Source organism: Mytilus galloprovincialis, chromosome 12 (assembly GCF_965363235.1).
Source record: "Mytilus galloprovincialis chromosome 12, xbMytGall1.hap1.1, whole genome shotgun sequence".
Classification (NCBI taxonomy): domain Eukaryota; kingdom Metazoa; phylum Mollusca; class Bivalvia; order Mytilida; family Mytilidae; genus Mytilus; species Mytilus galloprovincialis.
Window position 1 is genome coordinate 61,706,760 of NC_134849.1, and position 10,846 is coordinate 61,717,605.

Consider the following 10,846-nt stretch of genomic DNA (forward strand, 5'->3'; position numbering starts at 1 on the left):
AGTGATATTTATAATAATACCTAAAAGAGTGATATACCTAAAAGACTGATATACCTAAAAGACAGATCTACTTAAAAGACAGATCTACCTAAAAGAGTGATATACCTAAAAGAGTGATATACCTAAAAGACTGATATACCTAAAAAAGTGATATACCTAAAAAAGTGATATACCTAAAAAAGTGATATACCTAAAAGACTGATATATATATAAAAGACTGATATACATAAAAGACTGATATACCTAAAAGACTGATACCAGTCATTTAAAAAAAATGTACATTTTTCGGTTATTGTCTATTGTCTGTTTTATTTGTAAGTTTGACATATTTTTTTTCAATTTAACATAAGAGTTTACATATTGTGCAAGATAGTACATGCAAATATTAGTGTGCAAAAAGTTTCATATTTTTTTTATATTCGTTGAAGTATGAAAATTCGCCAATTTCCATGCGTTCATTTTTGATAAATAACATTTGCATTCAAATTATCTGTACATAAAACTGCATTTAAAGGTAAACAGAATGATTTTTCTTCATTTAGTAACATCATAATTAAAAATAAATAACTTTCCATGTTTCAAATCATGACAACTTTTATTCCACAGTCACTGGAATGTCTGTTCATCAATATTTGTCCTTCCTGTTACTATTTATTTGTTAAAGGAATAAAACTAGTTTCTCCCTCAAATAACGGCGGTTTTTTATGGTGATGTCGTAGGCGTGGATACAGGACGTAACGGTGACATCCCATTTGTCCGACAACCATTATTCCGACAGCTCATTACTCCGACAGCCCATTATTCCGACAGCCCATTACTCCGACAGCCCACTATTCCGACAGCCCATTACTCCGACAGCCCATTATTCCGACAATGCATCTGTCTTGTGTGTATGGTTAAATTTTCTCTAAAAAGACCAACTCTGTTCTCTTTAATATTTGGGGTTGTCCGCTTTGAATCCAATCATTCTTTCCATGCGGGATATTTGTCTCATTATATTGGAGTTGAAACACATGCTTATTTCAACTGTTCAGTCCTTACCCTCGACACAGACGACACAGACGACGACATCATACCATTATAAGATCCCCAAAAAAGTTTTGCGATCGTATTAAGACAAATATGACGGACAAGAACATTTCGGTAACTGAGTCTTCTACTTAAAAAGTCATGAAGAAAAGTGATATCGGGTCAGTAACTGTATATGACATAGAAATATACAGTCAACGCAGTTTGACTGGTAATAAATCTAAGACAATATGTGACATTCTTGCCCTGCTTGTGTCTTTGTCAAATTGTCTAATTGTAAAAACTTAGTACATTATGTGTGTTATGGCAAACTTGACACTTATTTTTCATTTAAAGATTGTGTTCAAGAAGAAAAATATTTAGATATCATTGATTTCAAGAAAGGTACATCATATGTTAATTAAGAATCGGTGCTCACCCATTGCATTAAGAATTGAAAATGTCAGATACTCAAACAATCGTATTGTACATCTGATAAAGTTGAGGATGAGCGTCATTTTTCAATCGAATGCTCAATTCATAATAATTTGAGGGAAGAACTCTTACCCTTCCGGAGCACCTGAGATCACCCCTAGTTTTTGGTGGGGTTCGTGTTGTTTATTCTTTAGTTTTCTATGTTGTGTCATGTGTACTATTGTTTTTCTGTTTGTCTTTTTCAGTTTTAGCCATGGCGTTGTCAGTTTGTTTTAGATTTATGAGTTTGACTGTCCCTTTGGTATCTTTCGTCCCTCTTTTAGCATATATCTAGCACATGTCAGAACTTTAAAAAGTTAAATAAATTTTCGATGTTTAATAACACAAGAAAACTTTACTATTAAGGGGGAAAAATGATGATTATATTGCCAGTTCTTTTGAATTATATAGTGCATGTCTTGATAAGGACTGTTATTTGATATCAATGTGTTAGTTGAGTTTTTTTTCTATTTTGTTTTGGCTCCGATTGTGACTGAGACTTACGTTGCTATAAAGACAATTATATCATATTAGTATTGTAAAGTCTTAATGTTGACCCAATCATTATACCGCCGCTTCGAAAAAGCGGCCGCTTATTGTTTTGCCTCTGTCTGTCCATCGTCCAACCGTCCGTCCGCCAGTTAGTCAGTCAGTTCATCCGTCCGTCCCATAAATATTTTTGTTGCATTTTTTTCATGAACTACAATACAAGGATTTCTGAAAGGTTTATTGAAGTCGGCTATATCGTTTGATGCGTTTTAAGATTCATTGTCAACAACTTCCTGTTTACCGAACACTTTTCACATGACAGCCAAGTTAAATGTTCGTCACATTGTTCTCAGGAACTACAATACAATAATTTCTGAAATTAAGTTTCAAGGTTTATATAAGTCAGCTATACTGCGGGATGCTTTTTCAGATTCATAACTCAACAGCGAAATTTTTGAATCATCAGTAGCTCGCACCATCACTGGTTGTTCTTGATTTATATGCTCTTTATAGACCCTTTAATTTGGAAAATGAAATATTCTTTCTGTTCTATTCTATGTACAGATTTCGAATTGAGTATATAGAAAGTATTCGAACTACCTAAGCCTTATTTTATATATACGGAGTTATTTTTTTTAAGATATGTGATTACATATTTAAACGTAATAATACAGACAGACAAATTTTATTTTACCCTAACACCCTGATACTTGACTTGATAGGTGTCGGACTTATGGGTTGTCGGAGTATTGAGCTGTCGGAGCAATGGGTTGTCAAACTATTGGGTTGTCGGATTAATGGGTTGTCGGACCAATGGGTTGTCGGACCAATGGTCTGTCGGACTAATGGGCTGTCGGACTAATGGCGTGTAACCGACGTAACGACATGGTGAAATTTTTTATGTGGAAAGATTTTGGTCATCAGAATCAAAAGATCGGTAGGTATTGATGAATGCGTACCTTTTTATAATGTCTTTAATGTTACCAGTTGATAGATAATTTTTAATTGCATAAGACTAATGAAACGCTTGTTACTGTAACTTAGGCATGGGCCGGAAGTATAAAAACACTACATCAATCATTAGGGAGCGACTATTTTAAAAACAATTTAAGTTATGTACTAATTTTTCCATCCTGTTACTGTCCTTCCTGTTACAAAGACAGTGGTAACAGGAGGGACAAAAATGGTAACAGGATAGACATACTTTGTAAGAAAACTCAAAATGCCTCTTACATTATCGCAAATAAATTGTTACACATATTTATTACCGTACAGTATATTAATTCATGAAATGTACATTTGTATTGAGGTATTTCTAGAACAAGTCAAGTGCTACCTTGACTGGTAACAGGATGGACAAAATTATTAATTGTGCAACTATTATTTAGAATTCAGTTGCCGATGTTACTGTACAGCTATTATTCAAGCGTGTCATATAGAAAACGCATTGTTTCTTTTCAATACTCTTTGAATGCTTTACCCTTTGCGATTTGTACTTAAGTGTTTTCTTTAGTACCTGAACCTAATTTGGTTCATTTTGTTCCTTGATGTGTTATTTGTTCTGCTTAGGTTGTAAAACTATCATTATCATATTTTGCCAACTTTTGTACTGGTTTTTTAGAGACATGATACTTTCTCGTTACAGGCAAATAGAGATATAAACCTTGCGAGACGACAGCAACACTCATGACACAAAAGAATTTCTTTTATTTCAAAAGGGGGGGGGGGGGGTGCACAACATATTAATGTGGGTATATTATACCTCCAGTTGTTGTTTGAACTCCCCTGCCCTATTCATAAAATAACAATGTGAAAATCCTTTCTCCGTCACATATGATATTTCACAGACACACTTTCATACTTAAATGAGATGATATAAGAAGATACAAATATTCGAACACCAATGTTAGTCTACAGTAGGTGCACATCATGTACGTATGGGTCGACCCATTAATTGATATAAGAATTTCTACCCATTGATTTATTGCCTTCTTAAAGTTGCAGGTCATTGATATATTTGCCATTCCAAATATAAATACGCACACCAGCGGCAAATCTGTGTGTATTATTCATTTTTATAATTTTTATAATGACATACCTCCCCCCCTTTTTTTTTGACTCCTCCGTGCTTTTCTTTGTCAAAATCATTGAGAGACGCTGCTACAACTTCCAGAATATTGGCTATCATTCCGAATCCAAATAAAATCAGTACCTCTTCGTGAACTTATGGAGATGATCCAAAAATCCAAGAATGACAAGCCTTCAGTGTTTAAATGTGTCAGAAACTAGATACATGTATATCAGAATCATTGACAATAAGAAAAAATAATTTGAATTTTCGTTCAGTCAGTTGTATTGTTGTGTTCTTTAAATTGTCCTCATGTTTTTAAACATATGAAATTAGTTTTGCTTTTTACGCCTATATCTTCAACCTTCTCTAAGACGGTACGATGGGTGGTTGTTCTGGTGATTGGTTAGCCTCCAGTGGACACGTAAAGGCATATTCGGGAAGAGAATATGATAAATAAATAAGAACCAACATGCTGAACTTGGTCTTAAAAGCGGTAGTTCACAGAAAGGCATGTCATCTTATGTACTGATTTTTACGACTTGCGGCAACCAAATCTTACTTCATACTTAGCGAAAAAAAAACAAAAAACACCAATACCAATTTTTCTTTTGTTTTTGTTTTGTTTTGTTTGTTTGACACGGACAGGGTTGATACACGTATAAATGGTTCGTGTATAATGTTTAGATACTTATATCTCCCATTCGTATCCCTATGAAATTCAAAATCCAGTTTTTTTGTCTCTACTGTTACCACTTTGTCCTCCCTGTTACTGCCTTTGTTCGTTCCTGTTACCCCAAAAAATGTGTAAAATAATTTTTACAATCAACATAATTGACCTATTGACTAAGTTTCCAGTTAGTATAATTGAAAAGGGACATTATAGTAAATTTTCAATGCCACTGTCTCCACAATATTTTTTTAAGAGTGTTTGAAAAATAAGAAATGTGGTGATTTTCCTGAACGTACCGACTATCTGCAGATTTTTTTTGGGTAATCTACATAAATGATAAATGTAAATGTGATTTCAAATGAACACTGCTATGCAAATGTGAGCCACACTTTTCATTGGATATTTTCTTTTCTATTATCACTTTTGCTATCAGTTAAAAAAAGTAACAGGATGGACAAAATCTGACACAAGCTGGCACACAATTTTAAAATAAAATTTTCTCAGGTGTTGGTAAGATTGCATATTTTAAAAAAATATTAACAAATCAATATGCTATTGGTTTTTTGAATTAATTTGCATTTATTTTAACTTTTTTTTTGGAAAAGTTCAGATTCCGAATTTGTACTTTATTTTGAAATGACTGATATACCTAAAAGACAGATATACCTAAAAGAGTGTTATACATAAAAGACTGATATACCTAAAAGACAGATCTACCTAAAAGAGTGATATACCTAAAAGAATGATATATATATAAAAGAATGATATACCTAAAAGACTGATATACCTAAAAGACTGATATACCTAAAAGACTGATATACCTAAAAAAGTGATATACCTAAAAAGGTGATATACCTTAAAGAGTGTTATACCTAAAAGACTGATATACCTAAAAAAGTGATATACCTAAAAAAGTGATATACCTAAAAGACTGATATACCTAAAAGACTGATATACCTAAAAGACAGATCTTCCTAAAAGAGTGATATACCTAAAAGAATGATATATATATAAATGAATGATATACCTAAAAGACTGATATATCTAAAAGACAGATATACCTAAAAGAGTGTTATACCTAAAAGAGTGATATATACCTAAAAGACTGATATACCTAAAAGAGTGATATACCTAAAAGATTGATATAACTAAAAGACTGATATACCTAAAAGACCAGTGGAGGATCCAGGGGGGGGGGTCCGGGGGTTGGAACCCCCCTTTTTTTTGGCCGATCAATGCATTTGAATGGGAGCATATAGTTGGAACCCCCCCCCTTTACTCTGGGTTGGGAACCCTCCCTTTTTAAAATGGCTGGATCCGCGCCTGAAGACTGATATACCGATATACCTAAAAGACTGATATACCTACACCAATAACAGTCCACAAAACACTACACAGAAAACTTAAGCAAATGAACCCCACCAACTGTTGATATAAACTCAAGAGTTCCGTAAAGGTTAGCAGTTCCTGATCCAATAGCAAATTTTTGGTAACCCACACTAATGCCCCCACCAGCTGTAGATATGAACTCAGGTGCTCCGTAAGGACTAGCAATTTCTGTTCCAACAGGGAATATTTGGTTACCTACACTAACGCCCCCAACAGCTGTAGATATGAACTCCGGTGCTCCGTAAGGGTTAGCAGTTTCTGTTCCAATAAAGAATATTCGGTAGCCAACACTATTGCCCCCACCAGCTGTAGATATGAACTCAGGTGCTCCGTAAGGGTTATCAGTTTCTGCTCCAATAGACTTTTGGTAACCAACACTAATGCCCCCAACAGCTGTAGATATGAACTCAGGTGCTCCGTAAGGGTTAGCAATTTCTGCTCCAATAGTTAATATTTGGTAACCCACACTAATGCCCCCCACCAGCTGTAGATGTGAACGCAGGTACACCGCAAGGGTTGCCAGTTCCTGCTGCAATAGAGAATATTTGGTTACCAACACTATTCCCCCCACCAGCTGTAGATATGAACTCAGGTGCTCCGTAAGGGTTATCAGTTTCTGCTCCAATAGAGAATATTTGGTAACCAACACTTTTGCCCCCACCAGCTGTAGATAGTGTAACAAAAATTGGTCATAGTTTATTTATTTCGATGTGAAATTCCAGTTGTCTTTCCTTATTAATTGTGCTTCTATATGTATACAAGTTTCTCCATAGTTGGAGCACCGTCTATTTGTTAAAACACCCCTAAATTTTGTATAGTCTTGATTTTCACCCCTTTAAGTATAATGGACCGTTCCATATGGTAGTATATAAACCAGCTCAAGACAGAGAAACTTTGTCAGTTTTATGTGGACCGTTGAAGTGTTAACATCAGGATTAAATATTCCAACTGGTAAGTAGAGGGGCTTTAGTGATTCCAAAGGATATATAAATAGTGTTCGGATTTATATGTGGATATTGCAATAGTGATTGTGATACAATGTATAAAGTGAATCTGATATATATAAGTGATTTGTATTAATGAGAATACAAGGTGTATACTTGCTGGTGTTGCAAGTTGTACTATGTGGAAGTGTGAATACTTCATAGATTTGTATTAGTGAGAATACAAGGTGTTTACTTGCTGGTGTTGCAAGTTGTAATATTGTAGAAGTGTATTCGTGAAAGTGCACTGTGTTAAACCTTACCAGTTGGATAATATTCATTGTGTGGGAACTAAAAGGGATAGTTAGTGCGTGAGTTCAGCTGTGTTTTTATATGTATTTTCCTTGTGAATTGAAACATTGTGCATGTGTAATTGTGTCATTGTGTTATTGTGGTTAGTTGCAGACTAACAAGGTGATACTACATATTGGTTGTAAATAGAAGTTGTATATGTGATTTTGTGTCCATACGATTTGTGTGAGACTTACTTGATGCATGTTGCAAAGTAATCTGTTGGTGACATGGTGTAATAAAGGGCTGTATGCATGTTGCATAGTTATATATTAGTGACATTGTGAATAAATCGGTCTGATACATGTTGCATAGTGATTGCATAGTGACATTGTGTATATATTTTGTTATGATACAGTGTGTTTATATATTGTGAATGAGAAACTTCGCCTTGAATTTTGATTTATGTGCATTGTGCTGTGTATATATTTTTCGTTGTAAATCCTTTTATGGATGTGTTGATTGTTTGAATAGGACAACTGGTTGTGGTGAAAAATTGAGTTGAGCACTTGAAATCCTGATTTATTCAGATACGGATCCATTGATCGCCCGGTTACACGTTACAATATGAACTCAGGTGCTCCGTAAGGGTTATCAGTTTCTGTTCCAATAGATAATATTTGGTAACCAACACTAATACAGTATCAGTTAATGCAGGAGAGTATGGCTTATTGCGTAAACCACAGGGGTTTACGCAGTATATATTGGACGATAACTGTAGTCTTTCGGAACACCGGATGTTATTCGGAACACTTCTGTTCTTTCTATGACCACCTTTCAAATACATGCGCAATAGCTTCTATGACCACCTTTCAAATAAATGCGCAATAGCTTACTAATCTGTTGAATAAGCATTAGCATCTTAAGTTGCTATAGAGATATTTTACGTATGATTTGAATTTTATTATGATATAATATTTCCTTACACACGATTACAAGCTGCTAATATTAACCTACATGCGTAGTATTTTAATTAGAGTCAAACGTTGAAACCAGCTGTGTTTAGGTATGAGATAAGATTTCATGTAAACAATGCGATTTATATTCTAAACGAGAATAATTAAAAAGAAGATCTTTAAAAAAAGTATAAGTGGCATTTTATTTTAGATTTTAAGTTTAGGGAAGATGTACATGATGTAAAAAGCAAGCTATTTATTTTTTATACTGAAATTAAAGGGAAGTCTTTTTTGCATATGATTAAATTACAGTTATTTTTTGTGATTAAATATTGCAACTTTAATAAAAAAAAAAATGGTTATTGAAAATGTAATTAAATAGATATTGAATATGAAAAAATAAAATAAAACGAAAACCTACAACTAAAATATATTTTTAAAAAATACACTTGACTATGCAAATGTTTTGTCGTTTTTCGTTTGTTAATACAATACATGCAAACATTAATTTGTTTCTAACTTGAACCTGTTTAAACGATTTATTTTTTTCTACGTATTTATAAAAAGTATGTTTTTCAACAACATGAGCATGAATTATTGAAAGTTTAAATAGGGTCAGAAAAGAATTATTAAACGATGTTTCTACTTCTGTAGCAGTTAGAAAATAACAACAAACGCCTCAAAACGTTTTCAAAACTTTAGTTAGAAACAATTGCACCCAAAAAGTGCCGCTTTAATTACAATCATAAATCTTAAAATTAATTTGTTTCTAACTTGAACCTGTTTAAACGATTTATTTTGTTCTACGTATTTATAAAAAGTATGTTTTTCAACAACATGAGCATGAATTATTGAAAGTTTAAATAGGGTCAGAAAAGAATTATTAAACGATGTTTCTACTTCTGTAGCAGTTAGAAAATAACAACAAACGCCTCAAAACGTTTTCAAAACTTTAGTTAGAAACAATTGCACCCAAAAAGTGCCGCTTTAATTACAATCATAAATCTAATTTAATGCAATTTCGGTAGACTTAATAGGGTCACCGATAAGATATCAAATGTCTATTTTTAGATACCGAGTGATGACAGATGCAGATAGAGATAAGAACAAAAAACTTTCTATTTATATATAGTTACCTTAGCCAAAAATAATTTCTATTTATAGTTACCTTAGCCACAAATACTTTCTATTTATAATTACATTAGCCAGGGAACTAATTATCACTTCTGTAGTAATTGATTTTAAAATTATTTTTTTGTGAAAACCATCAGATATTAAATTTTCGGTTTTTATAGATTATGTATAAATTTGATATTTAGGTTTTTTATGCATGAACAATTCAAACAACATGCTTCTGACTAAAACATGTGCTTATGAATATACCTGTTTTAAAAAATCTTACATACATACCATAACACATTAATGTAACTATACCATGTAAAAGACACTTTTTAAAAGTTAATGAAAGAACATGTTCAAATATAAAAGAAACACCTTACAATTTTCATAATTGTGAATTTAAAACAAATTCATGTTTAACAAAGGGTAATCAGTGATAAATTCAGTTCGTATATGTTAATTTTTTTTAATTTAAATTTAAATTTAGTTTGTTTATTTGTAAGAACTTAAACTTTTAAGAGCACAAATCACACACCATTAAATTGCCAATGCTTACAACCCTAAGCATCACGAAAACCTTGCAGAGCTGGTATAAGGATCTTAATAATACAATAACAAGCCCTTGTTCAAATAACTATGAACATACACTACAGCTCAGGTGGATTCTGCTTTGTCTACCGGTCCACCAAAGGAGTAGGCACCGGGTGGGAAAAAATTCTACCTTGTCCACTCTGCACACTTATAGGAGTGGGCATGTAGTTTCTTTTGTTTAATCTAAAAAAATCATGCAAGTACAATCACTTGAAAAAAGCAGATAAGCAGTTGTAATCAATATTTTTACAAAAAAGAGATTATAGCTAGAGTGGGCACGTGTGGGCAGGTGGAAAAAGCATAATCAAACACAGGCTGTTGTGTATCTCAAATGCCAATAAAAACAGCTATTAAGTTTCACAGATTGCATTTCTTTTTTATAAGCACAAAAATCATTAATTTGTAAATAAGCCTAGAAACCAACTCTTTTCTTTAAAAAAATCTAATATTTAATACCAAACATGCATTTTGTGTTTACGATTGCATTTCTTTTTTTTAAAGAAAGCAACTTGTAGTTTTGTTATTAACCCAAACATACATATTATAATAATTAAGATCTAGCAGCCATAAATAATGTGTGATTATACATCACAGACATAGAATATAACTGCCTTAAACATGTTAAACATTCAAACAAAAGACCAATAAATCTGACAAAGACACATAAAAAAAAGATATTGAAGTTGATATCAAATCTGACAGACACCCAACAACTTTTTTGGAAAGTTAACCTACATTATCGCTATTTTGTGCACTTTCCTTTGATCTTTTTTTGTGATAATTTTTCGTATCATGCTACTCGCTTGAGATGGAAAATTATCGCTAGAAACTAAGGAGGCACGTAGCGTTGCTTAGGAAATTGACA